Here is an 18551-nt window from a genome sequence, read left to right on the forward strand (position 1 = left end):
CACTCTGTCAATCAATCTAAGACTCTACCTCTCAATGAAAGGAGTCACAGAGAATCCACAGCCATTGTTAACCTGCCATGCCCTATCTGATATACATAAAACAATTTCAAATTCAACTGAAATCAATCAAGAATCAAACTCAAGCAAAAAGTGAGAGATTCAGGGTTGCAAGAAAATCAATTACATAAATTTTGTTTCTCTTTAAATTGTTTTGGCAGGATTTTAACATAATTTTTCCATTCTCACGTCCAAATTGTCTATAATTGTCTTTTCTTCTTCTTCTTCTTTTTTTTTTTTTATAGGTTTTTGTCATAGGACACATGCACTCACCAAAGAGAGAGAGAAAGACAGAGAGAGGGAAAGTGAGAAATCATACCCCACGGGGGACAGCCACAAAACAATGTCATCTCCATTCTCCTCCTGGGATTTTGGACACACATGAACACACAGCCATTGTGATTCTCAAACTGTCAGGTCAGGAACTCCAACCATAGTTAGCCGTGTGGGAGTTCAGCACCTTAACCACCATGCCACCTGCTGGCCCTCCAGTTCATTCTGTAAAATGTATTATTAGATTAGCTAAGCCACTATTCTTATTACACCTATAAAATGAACAAAATAAAGCCACTTTTTTTTGGAAGGGAAATAAGCACAGTGTTTCTAAAAAATATGAAGAATTGTAGTCCTATTTGAGAAGTGTGTTGAATAATTCAGAATGAAATTATCTGCTATCATTTTTTTCCCCAAATACATAATTGCAATTTGTATTGACATTTTTTACATTAATCCAATCAACAATTAATTTTTCTCGATTTTTTTCAGCTATATTGTGAGGAAAAACTCATGATGGAGTGGAATTCACTGTCATTTACCAGATCCAAGTCGGTGGTTTGAACAAGAGTTACAATGAAATTAAGTTGGCAAGTGATGTACAATCAGTCCTCAAGCGCTGCACGGATGCCAGGTTCAGAATGAAAACACCCTCTATTTTCCTCCGTGATTCCTTTCCTCACACAAAGAAATGGTGACTATCTGATAGTAATAATCATATTTAGTGTCTTCGACTGGACTGGTGTGAAATGTGTTCATGTTGGGTAAATTCGCTGTACAAGCTGTAGTGATGTCTAGTGATTGAATACATAAAAAAATTTAAAATAAGAAAGTTCCTCACTACTGAGAAGATGTTCGGCACCATTAAATAAAAAGTGTTGGCATATTGAGGGCAGTAGCATAGGGAGAGGGGGATACACTGGGCATCTCCATCCACACCAAGTTTAAAATAAATTCTAGATAAACTGAGGAGCTAAAGTGTGAAGAAAGAAAAGAAAGCAAGACCTTCCAAGCTTGACTGAAGGAAAGCGCTGTGGAATAAGCCAGTGACTGAAAAAGTGGCTTCACTTCCAGTGACTTCTTGCAACCAGTGAAAGCGTCAGAATTGGACTAGGAGGGGAAGAGTTGAAGTGCTTGTGTGAGAAAGACTGTAATTGTTGAAAGAAGAAAATAATTGAAATCTATTTTGGAAATTCTCTTTTTATGCAAATATTTAGAAAACTGTCTTTTTAAAATTTGTTTTTCCTTTATAAATGTCACTCTCTGCTATACCTAAGAAAGAGCTCTTCAATTGTGTTTATTTTATTCTTGTAACTTTAATGGAAAAAAACTGGGTGGCTAGATGGGAGAATGGTCGGTAGAATCTTTATAGTACACTCGGTCTTGACTCAGGATCAGTTTTTTTAACTACAGTGATTTTCTCATTGGGAAAATCAGCTCAGGAAAAGCTACTTTAAGATTAGCGGCAGTCCGGGGCAGGCAGGGGGTGGGGTGGTTAAGGGCACGGGGCGTTCAACACCACAGTTCGAGGGTGGAAACTGGTGGCTTGCTTTCTTACTTTCTCTCTCTCTCTTGCTCTCACTCTGTTCTTCTCATCTTAAATTAAAATAAATAAATGAAGTTAAATAAAATAATTCTTTAAAAATAAAAAAAGAAAGATTAGCAGCAATTTTGGACCAGCAGATTTATAATGGTTATGTGGCTGGATTCTCGTGTAGTCAACCGTGGTTCGAGTCCCATATCCAGCTACTTAAAATTCATGCTGGGCACATGTGCATGCACCCCAAATCCCAAAAGAATGGAGGAGAAGGGATTACGGCATTTTTCCTGGGGGGTGATTTCTCACTTTTTGTCTCAGTCTTTATAGCAAATGCACACATCCTATAGCAAAAATCTCCCTCTTAAAAAAAAAATTAAAAAAAAAAAAAAAAAAAAAAAAAAAAAAAGACTAGCAGCAGTGGAAGATAGGTGATGTCATGCATGGTGGCACAGCAGCAGGGTGGCTGATACCACATAGAAAGGTCTGGGTTTGTGTCCTGAGAACGCTAGAGATATGTGTCTGCCCCTGTGTTCTGGCCAGCTGGCGCTGAAGGTAGGTTACGGTGTGACAGCCCTGGTAGAAATGCCTGTTTTTATCACTCTCTCATAAAAAAGATAAATGAGTAGGTGTAAAAAAAAAAATTAGCAGCACTATTTTCATGTCAAAACAATACTTCCTATAAGAACATCCATTAATCAAATTAATTTTTTTCAGTTTTCACAAATATATATATATATATATATATTTGTGAAAGGCGAAGTGTGACCCAGTTAAGAAAATACACACACACATACACACACAAAATAAAAATATAGCATCAACAATTAATGATTTAATACTGTCATTTTAAAATTTAAATTATAAAAGTTGTTTGTCATGCTTTTTTTAATTGCCAAAAGATACTTGCACTTATAAAACAGAGGGGCAGAGAAATGATGCAAACCCCCCAGTGGGGCATGGTTATCACACAATCTTTTTGCCTCCATGGTTCTATGCGTCAGGATTTGGGGCATGTGGGCCAGCATGTTTTCCAAGTCTCTGGGATCAGGATTCAAACCAGTTGGCCATGAAGGACCCAGCTACCAATGCACAATGCTTAACCACTGCATTAAAGGGCCAGCCCAGGAGTTTAGCCTTTAAAATAAAACTAAAAAAAAAAGGAAATCAAATCAAATGTGTGTATTTATATGTATGTATGTACATACACTTATTTAATCAGAAATGTTTTGGTTTTCAGGTAGGTCTCTTAGCCTAGTGGTTAAGGAAGACAGAGTCTACATAACCAGCCATGATTTGACTGCTGATCCTGGTGGCTTCAAAAACATGCCAGCACATGTGAATGCATGACCAAAACCCTAACAGGTTGGAGAAATGGAGGAGCAGGGATTGCAGCATGACCACAGCCCAGTAGGGGATGCTTTCTCCTTTCTTTTCTCCATCTCACTCTAGCAAGCACATATGTCCTCTGACAATCAAAAAGCTCCCCAAAAAGTTTTGGTTTTGAAGTTATTCATCTCAGTGGGAAGATCGAAATTTGGCACTCAACATATATCCTCATGCTAAAGAATAGACTCGAAAGAGCCTACACATATGAGTGTAAAGTCATGGCTTCTTAGAAAGAAACCATCATTCAAGAATCACGTCTATTGATAATAACCTGCATTTACAACATGTTGCAGTTTACATAATTGCGTCACTTGGTCCTAAGAAACATCCAGATTTACTCTGACCATTCTAAGAGAAACTGATGATCCAATAAAATAAGGTTTTTCTCTTCCCCTAAATCCCTGACCCGTCCAGAGCTGAGCCAGGACACAGAACTCACTTCCCACTGCCTCCTCCCATCCCCTACATCACTCGCCAGCATTATCTATCCTGGCTTCAGTGATTTTCTTTCTTTTTTTCACATAGCGTATTTCTTGCCATCTTCTGTTTCAGTGTTGTTTCTCTAGCTTGCTTGAATACACTTAAACCAAAAAGATCTCCCTGAACACTCGATACCACACTTACCTTTTTGCAACATCTCACAACACTTAACATCTATAACACACCAGGATATTAGGTTGTGTTATTTCCTCCTTTCCTTCTCTGATACTTGCAAGTCTTAGACATCCAAGTGGCACATAAACACCTGACCTGTGGGGGATGTACCACCTACTCTCCTTCCCCAAGGCAGACACAGCTGTAAACATCTCGATTTTTAGTCCAGTGCCTGAGTTTCATTCCTCTGCCTAAATGCCCTCTACGCTCTTACCTTCCAACTCCTAATTATCTTTAAGTCCCAGCTCACATGTCACCTCCTTTGTGAAGCTGTCCTGAATCATCAGAGAAACTTTAGTCACTGTCTCCCACCATTTGTCACACTTTGCGGTGATTATTTACATGTCGGTCTCCCTCACCAAACAATCTGGAAAATGCGTGCGACAATCAATATCAGTTACAGTGTCAAATACCTACTGCATTCTTCTCTAATTATTAACAGGAAAAATTCTTAAAACAGCAATTAGATCGCAAACTCCTTTGCATAAGGAATATACCTCGGTAGATATGTGTAGAATGAACATAGATGCTGGAAAAAGATTAGCTCTAAAGTAATAAAATCATCTCCAATGAAACACATTTGAAGAGAAATAAATGAATTGGACACAGCTTTCTTCAAAATCTGCCTCAACGGTTGTTCAGAGTAAGTTGGTATATTTACCTGGTTTGTTGTTGTTGTTATAAATAGATCACTACATTCACAACGCATTTGGCATAACTGTATTGGAAGAAAATTTGATGGAAAGAAAGCTATCTCATGAATCATTTCTTTTTTACAAAGACAATATGTGATGCAAATATTTCTCACAACTCTAAGATGAGCTATGTGTGCCATAAAGATTTCATCTAATTTCTAAAATATATGGAATTTGGCTGTCCATAGTACATTTTTACATTCAGGATAATGAAAATTAATGAGCTAAATATGGGCTATTAAATGAAAGTGAATATGATGATCATTATTCATCTTGAGCATTATAATCTATTTTAATTACATCTTAGTAAATTTAGTCTATTTTAATGATGGCCTAGTGAATTCAGTAAGATGAAAGCATATTTCAAGTTCTTGACCCAGCTATGCTACATATACAAGACTGGCCTTATATAGGAATGAACATAAGAACCAGAGCTAAAACTATAATACCAAGATCACCTGGGAAACTTATTAAATATGCAGATGCTCTGGCCACAGAGTCAAACTCAGTACTTTCAATAACAGTGACAGTGATTCACACTAAAAACTGGGAACCAATGAACTAGAAGGATGCTCTTGGTGACGTGTGGAAGCCTGACCCTACTGATTTGCAAGAGCTAATTATGCCCATCTCTCCCACAAGGACATGTTGGTGACTAAATTAGTTGTGGTAAAAGTAGTTACCACCACAGACACTTTTAACTACTATGTTGTTAAACATTTACCAACACCCTGCTGGAGAAGACTCAGAGTCCCAATCTCTCTCTACAAGAGAATTTTGAGTAAGTATTGGTTCTGCTGAAAGTTTATGGTAAGAATTCTGTGTAGGTTTAGGAAAAAAGCATAGCAGAAACTCAATTTTCCCAAGTTTTCAGAGTTACTATCTTTCTTTAGTGAAGTAAAAATAAAAGGTTTAAGGAAGTAAGTTAATAGTTATTTAAAAGGCAAGAAAAACTAGAATTTCTTATGGTAGTAAAATGTCTAAGGACTATGGTCTGGGCTTTATTCTGTATAAGGTGAGCCCAAGGGAAGATGGAATGTGTAGTGATACATATATTTGCTTTGCCTACTTACTTGTATTGAATGAGGTCCAACTTCCCTGCTTTCCAGCACTGCCCCAAACATGGGGACCTGAAAGGGGAGATTCCATAATAGCAATTCTCTTATTCCTCTGGACAGATAGTATGGATATATACTCACCTGTCTACCTAAAAACAAAGAAGAACTAGATCGAAGCAAACTAATTCAATATTTAATATCAAATAACACAAGAAATTAAGAGATTTGAATTTCGAAATAACTGGGTCAGTAACAAAAGTCTCATGACTCTGTGACATATTCACACTCTGAAGGATTGGGTGTGATGTCTCAGAGTGGGAAAACCACAATTTTGAAGGAGAAAAAAAATAAAATCTTACACTTTCTCTCCCTGGTGTAAATTAAGTGATAAAAGCCTCTTTAGAAAAAAAAAAAGAAAAAGAAAATGTGGCAAGCAGACAGAGTCTTGGTTCATAGAAGAAACACAAAGGATTCATCCTTTAAAACAGTAAAAACACTACTAAAAATTCTTTGGGATAATTTGGCAGTCTAAACAGCATCTGCAATCACAAATATTGGCCTCTATGCCTCATTTCCTGGGACACTTTATGATTTCATAAAATTCTATTTTCTCTAATAAAGCATTTCTATTACTCAGTAAATTGGACTAATGTCCATCTCATAAAGATTAAGTAACTTCACAAACTGGAGAAAAAAACTAACCAGATAATGCATTTCAATTTGAGATTTGAAGAATATGATCTATAAGGGGCCTTTGACAAGTTTATCAAAAATAAATATTCTGAGATCACAGTAAGCTATATAGCCTAGCTACATTTCAATTTGAGATTTGGAGAATATGATCTATAAGGGGTCTTTGACAAGTTTATCAAAAATAAATACTCTGAGATCACAGTAAGCTATATAGCCTAGCTAGGTGCTGCTTGATAGTATATTCATTCTACTCACAGAGCTTCATGCCTAACGTCAGACGTGTGTTCACAGATCTGTATATACCAGCTGAACTTGCTATTGAAAGTAGTTAGATTAATTAAGATATTTTGTGAAACAATAAAATGTGGGGGAAAAAAGGAATGGAAAGCAACTAGGATACTAGAGGGTGGGAGGAGGGTGGAAAATGGCACAGGGTGAGAAATGGGGGGTTATATATGAAACAAGAAATGGAAAATTATTTGTTGACAATAACGTGTATGATTAAGCCACTATATAGTGTATTCTAGATGAGAAATTGCATTTTGCAATTGTGATGATGTTCAGTGAACTAATGTAAACTGGATGAGAAATTGCATTTTGCATGTTGTGATGATGTTCAGTGAACTAATGTAAACTAAATTAATTTAAAATTTAAAAAGGAAAAGAAAAAAAAAGTTTACCAAGAACTCATGCTGGACATAGCAGACTCCTGGGGATGGTTTTCATTTTAATTTTATGTCATATGAGCCAATAAATACTTTGTTTCCCTTATCCATATTTTTTAAAAAAGAAAAGAAGTACTTTAAAAAACTATCCATGGATTTTAAATTTTTTTCACTCCAAAATAAACTCATATTTTAATTCTATTTTTCATAAACTTCTTAAAGTCCCCTCATATTATTATGGAATGTATGATAATAGCCTCATAGCTAGACTTATGTCCAAAAATACATTCCATCTTTTAAATGTTAGGGCATGCACATTAAGGACAGAATTCTGAATGGTCCTTATTCCAAAGTTGTTTCCAAAGGGCCTGGGAGAGTCATGCCAACAAACATTCATAGAGGCCTAACAACATTAACAGATAGTAGAATGCTACATCCTGTCCCTGGCATAGTGTATTGTTTTTGTTTTTCAAGATTTTTGTCAGAGGACATGTGCACTTGCCAAAGAGAGACAGAGAGGGACACAGAGACAGAGAAAAGTGAGAAATCACCTCCCGGGGAGGATGGCCATGCCATTCTCCTCTTAGGATGTTGGGCACACACACATAGAGTGCCTGCTGTGAATATGTAGCCACCAGGACTCAAACCAGAAAGTCGGCCATGTGGGATCCAATGCCTTAACCATCAAACCCTGGCAGCGTTTTTTACGATGCATAGTAAGCCTTCTTATCTCTTAAAGCACAGTCTTTTGTTGATTTCTTTCAGGAACAGAGACTCGTGTTTCTCATTAACCAATGACTAGTCAAAGAATTTCAAACTCACCTATAACCTATAAGCTTCTGTTCCAAATGTCCCCTTTTATAGCCAGATCAGTGTAAAAAAATTTCTTATGCTGATTGACAACTCTCCTGCTCTCAGAACTAAATAAAAGGAACCACTGTATTTTGGTGCTCTGAGAAACACTTTTTGTCTTTCTCCAGACCTAAGTCACTAAATTCATATTTAGAATAAAGTGCATTAATTATTATTCCTTCAGAGTTGGTTATTTCCATCGAAACATGGAAACTTAAATACTAAACTTACTTCTCAGTCCCTCCTCTCTCCTGAATAAAACCCATTACTGCCTGAAGGCTGGAAGTCAATTAAATTAACAAAAACAGACCAGCCGGTGGTGTGGTGGTTAAGGTGTCTGGTTCCCACTTGGCCAACTGCACAGTTTTAGTCCCAGACCCAGCAGCTAGACAAACACACCAGCACATGTGCATGCATGCCCAAGAGGAGAGTGGAGGAGAAGGGATTGCAGAATGGTCATCCCCCCGGGGTGGTGCTTTCTCAGTCTCTCTCTCTCTCTCTCCAGCAAGCACATGCACTCTATAGAAAAAAAAAAATTAACAAAGGTAAGCAGCTTCAAATGTCACAAAGAAGATTGATCACTCAAAGGCCATTTGTTAATCTAGGAATACGTAGAAAAGAAAAGAAAAAAATAAAAGAAGAGAGATAATTAATAAAAGCATTGGAGGAGAACTAGAGTGTTTCTATAAATGCTTAAGTTACTGCCATTTCCCCCCAAATTCCAGTTACTCCTTAATAAGGGTCATCATACATGGGAACAGGTCTCTAAGAACTGAAGGAGTATACCCAGGGGCAAACTTAAGTATGAGAAATGGAAGTTGCAACTCTGAGTGGTCTCTTCCTAAACTGCATTATGTGCTACCTAAGTGACACAGATGCTAAGGAATATCCCAAATCAGAAATTGCTGCCCTACATCTGAATTTCCATAAGACCTTGCAGAACGTCTTCCTGTTTTTCTCTAAAGAGGAGCAATTAACTGTCATATTAGACCCCTTAATTTCCATAAGACCTTGCAGAACGACTTCCTGTTTTTCTTTACAGAGGAGCAATTAACTGTCATATTAGACCCCTATATTCATGAATCAACCTTGTCCAGGTCCTAGAAACATTTAAACTTTTCATGTCTTAAAGGAAGTAACATTCCAAACTCAGATGATTAAAAGATTTATCTGGAAAGGAAATAGGAAAAAAAGATCAAGGAATAAAAAGTTGCTTATATTAGCAGTTTCTAAAGTATATATTCCATTTGAGAAAACATTTCACGACCTTTCATTCCAAGTAATATTGCACTAGAATATAATAAAGGCTCTGAGATACCTACAGTTGAAACAAACATCCTTAGATTTGCATTTAATTCATTTTCTAAACTTTTGAACTGCAAAGTTAAAAAGTTTTTATTATGCCTCTGTATTAGTCAGTTCAGACTACTATAATAAAGTGTCATAGACTAGATAGCTTATAAGTAACAGAAATTTATTTCTCACAATTTTGAAAACTGGAAGTTCAAGAGCAAAGTGCCCATGTGGTCAGGTTCTGGTGAGGGCTGCCTTCCTCTTACAGACTACAGGCTCACCTGTCAGAAAGAGAGCCTGAAAGTTCTTCTGGTTTCTTTGATAAGATCAGTAATTCCAACCACCCTCATAACCTAATCATCTCTGAAGTGCCCCATCTCCTAATATCATCACATTAGGAATTAGCTTCTATCTTGTGAAAATGAAAGAAGACACAAATATTCAGTTTGCAACAATCACTTAATATCACAAGAAACTCATATTCTCTAGCCTACTAGTTGGGATGACAGTCCAATACATAATTTTTTTTAGAAAAAGAAACTTTGGAAAGGTGCTCCTTCTCTTGTGTGAAGAAACTTCAAAAAGTTAGTGGAAAACTTATTTTATTTTGATAGACAAATAAATTGTGAAATACAAGCATGGTCTTTGCATAATACACATTACCCATGAACTCTTTACAGACCCTTCATACATAATTTTATACACAAAAATACTTTACCAGAATGACAATGATTAAGTCGTGAGGGTGACGGAAGTATTTGGCAGTGTTAGTTAGACAGACCATAGGTAGGGTAACAAGCCCTGGGGCCACTAGGACAGAATATTCTGCTCAGAAGAGAAAGATGCAAACTTTCATGGCCAGCACTAAATCATCCATACTCCAGGGAAGACATTGCTCTTCCAATTCCACATTGCAATTGACAATCATGCTTAACGACATTGATTTCCTTTTCTGGGTAAGTTTTACTATCCACCACATGTGTCCCATCTTTATTGTATATTTGGCTATTGAATTATACTTCATAACCGCCTTGTTGTCAAATTATTTCTAAAAAAATTTACATTCGCAGTAAGTTAACCATTCTCTCTAAATCCTTTGCAATAATATGCAGAACATGGGGTGCTGCAAGTCTCAGCTCTAAAAGGAGGGCTGCTAATGTAGCATCACCATAAATTTTAGAGGAACAGATGGTCATAAACTCTCCTGCAGGAAGTGGGATGATGCTGGCCTCAGAGTTTTCTCACAGGGACTCATGGACTCAATGTTACTACCAGCAAATCGATTTCTTTCCCTCCCACTGTACACAAGGTTCTTCTCAGATCCCTGAGTTTGAATTTCCCCTGGTGTTACCTCAGTTACACACAGCAATTGCCAAGGAAAAGGAATATTAGAGAAAGGAAGGAGTAGAAAAGTCTGTGCTGCATCTGGGGGAGATGCTCTACAAAGACCAGACTTTCCACTAAGATCCGCACACTGGAAAGAATTTGCATTTGCTGGGGTTGGTCCAAAGGGGGTCTGGTATTTAGGAAAAGGAAGCACTTTAACTTCCTGTTAGTCATCATGGCCTTAGGAGAAGAGCAGGCTCCTGCACTTACTATAGGCATGGCATCACTGTGACAGTGCAGGGCACCAGGGCTTCAGGCTGGCTAGAGAAATGGAACATGGAGAGACTTTCCTCTCTAAAGCATGGTTCTTTCAATGAGTGACATAATATGCTCCAGACATCCAGGGCCCTGATCTGGGTCTCCCCTTTTGGTATATCCTGTTGTGGTCATCCTCCAGCTGTGCCACTCATGAGAGGGAATTCTGAGGCACCAAACTCATGTCACCCTTCTCTTCTACACCACATTCCAGGTACCTGGGATCATGGCATTACCCACCCAAGGGTTTAAGCCACTGCCAGGTATTCAAAGAGCTTTTCCCTAATATGTCCTTAGGAGGGCCCATCCTTAGATCTAAAGGGCGGCCAAGGGCAAGGATATCACACACTTGGCATGGGTAAGCACTTTGCCATGAGGCGCAGAGCCAAAGGAGGAAAGAAAGAGGTAGTGAGCATGCATTTGTACTCTTGCCCCCATACCCTGTAAATGTGGGATCTGCTAGCAACAGTTTTGTCAGCTGGACAGGACACATCTTCATATATTTAAAAAAGGAGGACCGGGTCTTGCTTTTCTGGGTATAGTAAATAATCATCACAAAATATCCATGCACCAGCCTTTACTATGTACCAGACTCTGTGCTAAGAAGTTTGCATATAGTACTTCGTTTCATTAACTTTAATTAACTGTAATGTGACTATATTATTCCCATTTTACAGTTAAACAAATCCAAGCTGAGAGAGGTTAATTAATTTGTCTAAATTAAAACGAGTGTAAGTGATGATCTGGCATTCAAAGTCCAGAAAGCATTCTCTTAACCTGTGCAAGTGACAGGAAGCAGAGAGGGCTGAGTAGATGCAGGTAGGGGTTTGGTTCTCTGATATGGAGAAGACTGTGGATGCAGAGGAGAGAGCAAAAAAGAAGCAGAAGTGCTCATAGAAAACAAAACACCCAAGAAAGAAGAGGAAGTCAGGCTAAGGACGGAGTGCTGCCAAGAACTGGAGCATGTGAAGGCTGATGAAAATTCCAGCCTTCTGTGTGCAGAGCCCAAATTCTACCCACAGATATTCCTAAAGCAAATTACTCAGGGAATTACAAAGCATACCTTCAACCAGCTGGACCAAAAAAGCAAATTTAAAAGGTTCACATTTCAGACATCAGTAAAATGCTGTTTCTAAATACTTTTAATTCAAACAAAGAGCTGATACCTTTTCTTGGCTAAAATATAATTATAAAAATCTATGAGAGGCCATTGTGATAGGCTCTGTCATGTAGTTCCATCTGTTGAAGTGTGTTTTCACTTGTTGTCAGTAACCGTGAAGTATTTTTAGGGCTGAATTTCTGAATGAGAACTGGCAGCATCACATCAGCTAGAAATCAAGGGATGTAGGCACAAAATTCTGGATGGCAATTCTTTATAAATTAAAACACTTTTTTTTTAAAATTAAGATCCATTCAAACTCAGCTTGCTGGGTTTTAGGAGAAATTAAAAGTAATAAAGAGAAGTGAGCAAATTACTTTAAATGCATCTTCTCTCTCTTTTTATAATAATGGAAAAGATATTTGTATATAAGTGAGTAAATAATCATCATTTTTCAAATGTATTTTGCATTTTGGAAAAATGAATGAGTCAAAACAGATTGCATTATGTTGGATGTAACAAAAACAAAGGACAGGTGCGTTACACACTCCTTGTTTCGCACTTTTGCTCTTGTTAGTATATCCCTATCTGTTCCCCTGTAATGAGATTTCTATGTAAAAACTTCACTTTTCTTTCTCAGATTAGGAAGATTAATATGTCCCCTCCAGGACATTGCCAAAAATTAAAGTAAAAATTCCTGTCCACAGTGGTGTGTGTGTATATAGATAGATAGATAGATAGATAGATAGATAGATAGATAGGTGATAGATAGAGAGATAGATATAGATAGCTTTTCATTCCTTTTTATTTTCTTATTTTTTAAATTAATTTATTTTACATTCATTCACTGAGCATTATCACAGCATACAAAGTGGGCTTTCCCATCCAGAATACACTGCATAGTGACTTAATCATACATGTTATCATTGACAAATAATTTTCCATTTCTTGTTTCATATATATTTTTTCCCCCTATTTCTCACCCCTTGACATTTCCCACCCTCCTCCCACACTGTCTCTGGTGTCTACAGTTGCTCTCCATTCCTTTCTCCCCATGTTTTATTGATCCACAAAATATCTTAATTAATCTAACTATTTTCAATAGCAAGTTCAACTGATATATACATATCTGTGAACACATGCCTGACATTAAGCATGAAGCTCTGAGTAGAATGAATATAGTATAAGTAGCACCTAGCTGGTGCTGTATAGTTTACTGTGGTCATTAAATAGATATTTTTCTTCCCATATGAAGGATAATCTTGCTGGGTATAATATTCTTGGTTGATTCTTTCCTTAACAATTTGAATATATTTTCCCATTCTTGACTTGCTTGCATTGTTTCTGATGAGAGGTCTGCTGTTAGCCTGATGGCATATCCTTTGTAGATAATTTGATGTTTCTCTCTTACCGATTTCAGTACTTTGTCTTTGTAGTTTTGGTCAATCTGGATATAATGTGTCTTGAAGATCTTCTTGGATTGATTCTATTTGGGGTCCTTTATATTTCTTGGGGCTGGATCTTTGAATACCTCTCTAGGTTTGGAAAGTTTTCTTCCAGAATTTCATGGAATAGATTATTAATGCCTTTATTAGTCTCTTTACCTTCTGGAATACCAATTATCTGGATGTTTGGACTTAATGGTATCTAGTATTTCTTGTATTATTCTCATTTTGGGGGGGGGCTATTTTCTCAGTCTTCATGGTGGATTTTTCTAGCCCAGTGATTCTACATCTGAGATTCGATCCTCTGTATGATCTAGTCTACTTTTAATACTTTCAAGAGAGGTTTTGATTTTCTGTATTACAACCTTCATCTCTAACAGCTCCATTTGATTCTTTTTTATGATTTGTATTTCCTCTTTCAGATCATGCAAGAGCTTCCTCACCTCCTGGAAATGGTTGGTTCTTTTCTCCTGCATCTTCTGGAGTTCATTGTCTCTCTTCTCTTGCATCTCTGTTAGCTTTGTCACTATGAATATTTTAAATTCTTTATCTGACATTTCCATGAGGTCCATTGTACTGTCTATGGATGAAGAGGAGTTATTCTTTTCCCTTGGAGGAAAGGTATTTTCTTGTTTTCTCATATTTCTTGTGCCCCTGTGGTGATTTCTGGTCATCAGATGGGTTGTGCATTTCTTCCTAATTCTTGACGTTCAATCTGAGCATTCAGAGGTGGACTGGAGGAGGTGATCTGCAATTTCTTTTGTTCTCTTTTTCATTCTTTATGCAGCAATTTCAGTAGAAATTGAGAAATATTCTGACCCAAATAGTAATCAGATGGTTGGATTCTGTTCTCTTACACCTGCCTAGACACTCAGTTCGTGGAGACTGAGTCACCAAGAGATGAAGTTAAAAGAAAAAGGAAAAGAAAAGAAGAGGAAAGAAGAAAAAAATCTAAAAAATAAAAAAGACCATAAAATAATTTTATATTTTAATATTAAAAGGCAAAAAATGAAAAAAAAAGGGGGTGGGGGAGGAAAGACAGTGGAATCTTGCATGTGTGCTGCATGAAACAATATTTCACAGCTAAAGTTCAGTAGCCATCTCTGAATGGGCCTTGTTTTGTGCCTCTCCTAGAAGGGAGTGGGAAAGGCATAAATTAGCAAGTTAAAGGAGGGACTTGAGAGCCCAGAGAATACTTTACTTTAAAAAAAATTTTTTTTAATTAAGAGAGACAGAGAGAGATGGAGAGAAGGAGACAGAGATTGTCCTACCAATCTAGAAATGGATCTAGAGGGAGAAGACTCAGCAGAAAGTCTTCATTTTTAGTCCCTGAAAGCAATATTTTACAGTTGAAGTTCCAATAGATAGATATATTTAAAATAAGAACTAGTTACCACAGGAATGAAGGCACTCTAATAAAAATGTTCCAATAGGCCTGTTGGCACCTGCTTCACAAACAATAAAGATTTCACTGTCAGTCCTTTCTCTCTCTCTCTCTCTCTCTCTCTCTTTAGATTTTTGTTATAGGGCATGTACACTTACTGGAGAGACAGAGAGATAGGAAGTGAAAAATCACCCACCAGGAGGGATGGCAATGCTACAATCCATTCTCCTCTATTCTCCCCTCAGGATTTTGAGCATCGATGCACATGCACCTGGTGTTAAGTTTTAAGCAGCTGGGTTTGGGACTTGAACCATGGTTTACCATGTGGGAGTCCAGCACCTTAACTACTACCCCACCTGATAGCCCCAGAATGATTACCTTTTTCACTTACCTCTTTAAATATTCATGTCATTTAGGGCCAACAAGTGGCATGGTGGTTTAGGTTCTGGTATAGTCCACTTATTGTATTATATTGTATAGGTAACGGAATGAAGGCTCAATGAGTATATTTTTACATTAAAACTTTTTAATAGTCCACTTATTGTATTGTATTGTATAGGTAAGGGAATGAAGGTTCAATGAGTATATTTTTACATTAAAACTTTTTGTTAGTTTTTTTAAACTTGAATTTTATTGTTACTATTATGATGTTTTAATGTGTCAATGACTCAGAAGTATTTTATTAAGGTATAAAATGGGTGTTTTCTGAGAACAGAAACATAAATAATGCAACTCAGAATAACTTCATAATAAAGACTAGTGGAGATGTCACTAATGAAAATATAGAATTTGACTTATATGTGTTGGGATAGTGAGTTTATTCTTGAGTCTTTTTCAAAGGAATAACAAATACTTGAAAATAAATTTTACCTGACTGTCTTTTCTTGGACCTGAATCCTTACTGTGTTTTTTGCCTTGTCATCTTACGGCATTAAATCGTTGGTACTTTTCCATCATTTTTCAAATAAGAAAAAGTTGTTTTTAGGTAAACAGCTAAATTTCTCCAGAACTTTCCAGTACAAACCTTATAGTTTTATTGCTGTAAGTGACCCAATCTACAGTGTGCAAGGGTTTCCTTTTTTCTTACATCCTTGCCAACACTTTTCATCTCTTATTCTTTTCCATTATAGCCCTACTACCAGATGTGAGATAATATCTCATTGTGGTTTTGATTTTCATTTCCCTGCTGATTAGTGATGCAGAGCATTTTCTTTATGAAGCTGTTGGCCATTTATATGTTTTCTTTTAAGAATTATCTTTTCAGATCATTTGCCATTTTTTTAACCAGGTAATTTACTTTCTTCCTATTGAGTTGTTTGAATTCCTTATATATTTTTAATATTAGCCCTTATCAGATATATGATTCACAAATACTTTCTCCCTTTCTGTAGGTTGTCTCTTCATTCAGTTGATTGTTTTATTTTGCTATAAAGAAGCTTTTTAGTTTGACATATTATTATTTTTCTATTTTTGCTTTCATTTCCCATGCTTTTAGGGTCATATGAAGAAAATATATTTGCCTAAACAAATGTCAAAGAGGTTTTCCCCATGTCTTTGTTTCTAGAGAGAGAGAAATAGAGAAAGTACCCCTCACTGAAGCCTGGCACACAGTAATCTTCTTCTAGTTCTTCATTTGTTAGGTTCTTGGGGACTTGTATGCCCAATGTGTTTTTTTGTTTGTTTGTTTTTTCCAAGCCAATGGAGCAGATTTGAACCACTGTTGATAGTGTGGGATATGACTTCCTCCACGTAGTGTCTAACTGATGCTCTATAAAGTTAGCCCTCCTATGTTTTTAAATAGTAATACTCTTAGGCTCAGAGAAAGAATTTAATAAGAGACTCCCAGAATCCCTTTATCAAACAGAGCCATAGATATTGCATACTACAAACAACATAGCAGCTGGAAGGGCAATGACTAATATGCCTTCTGCTGGCATAGATTTCACAACTGGATGAGGTTGCATGTTGTGTTAGAATTTGGTTTGTGTCCTGGGCCTGGCAGTTTGCTTTCTCACTTTCCCTTTTTCTGTCTCTCTCTGATCAAATTTAAAAAATGATAATAATAATAAATTAAATTAAATAATTCATTAAAAAAAAAGAAAAAAAATTGTGTGATTTTTGTCCTGGATGGAATCTTCTAAATACTTGAAATTGTTTGAGTGATAATAGTATCTTTGTTATTCATGGTTGACTTCCTATGAATTTATGCTAACCAGATGACTCTTGGTGGATCTTTAAATAGTTTCAGGATGAGGGCTGCCTATGCTGGAAAGGCCAATGAAATGCTTAGAAGGCTGGAGCTTTTAATCATGTAATATTGTACCTACTTCTGGGAGAAGATGGATGACTGGTTGAGATCAATCACTTGGCAAATCATTTAATTGATCATGCCCACATAATAAAATCCTAGTCATAACTCTGAATACCAGCATTCAGTTAAGAGTCTTGGTTAGCAGACATTCTCTATGAGAGTCGCTGTGGTTTTCTGCTTCAACGGTGCTTGAATGGAACCGGCGCTCCGTCCCCCAGCCCAGCCCGCCACGCTCCGTGATGACTGCGTCTGCCTCGCAGGTGCACCAGAACTACCACCAGTACTCGGAGGCCACTGTCAACAGCCAGAGCAACCTGGAGCTCGAGGCCTCCTACATGCACCTGTCCATGTCTTTCTACTTTGACTGAGATGGTGTGGCTTTGAAGAACTTTACCAAATACTTTCTCCACCAATCTCATGAGGAAAGGGAACATGCTGAGAATCTGTAGAATCGAGGAGGTGGCCACATCTGTTTTCAAAACATCAAGAAACCAGATCATGATGACTGTGAGAACAGGCTGAACGCAATGGAGTGTGCATTACACTTGGAAAAAAAAAAACGTGAACCAGTCACTACTGGAACGGCACAAACTGGCCACTGACAAAAACAATCCCCATTTGTGTGACTTTATTGAAACGCATTACCTGAATGAGCAGGTGAAATCCATCAAAGAATTGGATGACCACGTAACTAACTTGAGCAAGGTGGGAGCCCCAGCATCTGGCATGGCGGCATATCTCTTTGACAAGCACACCCTGGGAGACAGTGATAACGTGAGCTAAGCTTGAGGCTACCCTTCCCAGAGCACTCCCTGCTCACCAGGGCAATGCATGCATGCTGGGGTTTCTTTTACATTTCCTATGTTGTACCATGACATCCACTTATGTTCTTTAATTTGTACCATTCCTTCAAATAAAGAAATGTGGTACTCCTCCCCCCAAGGAAAAAAAAAGTGTCTTAGTTAGGGAATATATTGATGTGCTGAGAGAGTGATGCAGCCTAATTTCAGGAGGAGAGAACATGGAAACTCCACATTCAAATCTGCCCTATTTGCCTCTTCTTTCAAGTGACCCTGATATGTATTCTTCGTAAATTAAGTTGTAGTTGTAAGTATAACACTTTCTGAGTTCTGTGAATTGCTCTATAAAATTACCAAGACTGAGGGGGTAATGAAAACTCCTGAATTTGTAGCCAGTTGGTCAGAAATATAAGCGACCCAAGGATCCTCAAACTTAACAGTTGGCATCTAAAAATGAGCACTGTCTTGTTGAGTACTGTGTCTTGAACTTGAGTGTCTAAATTAACTCTGGGCAGCTAAGGAAAGAGTTAAATTACTCATATTATACTGTATGAGTCAGCTCTTACATACGTGCAGTATGTGTATGCCGTTGATCAATTTGATGACATTTTTACCTGTTTAGCACTGAAATCATGTTTTAGAAAAAGAAACATTTTTAAAGTTAAGAATTATGTTAAGCATCATGGTGTAGATTTTTGGGGAAAA

The 18551-nt window shown here is 37.2% G+C and overlaps 1 pseudogene; it reads left to right on the plus strand.

Moving 5' to 3' along the window:
• LOC102488840 (ferritin heavy chain pseudogene) overlaps positions 1-17829 on the plus strand; it is a 29871-nt pseudogene extending 12042 nt beyond the window's left edge.
• The last annotated feature ends 722 nt before the right edge of the window (positions 17830-18551 follow it).

Source organism: Tupaia chinensis, unplaced genomic scaffold (genome assembly GCF_000334495.1).
Source record: "Tupaia chinensis unplaced genomic scaffold, TupChi_1.0 Scaffold000402_1, whole genome shotgun sequence".
NCBI classification, from domain to species: Eukaryota; Metazoa; Chordata; class Mammalia; order Scandentia; family Tupaiidae; genus Tupaia; species Tupaia belangeri.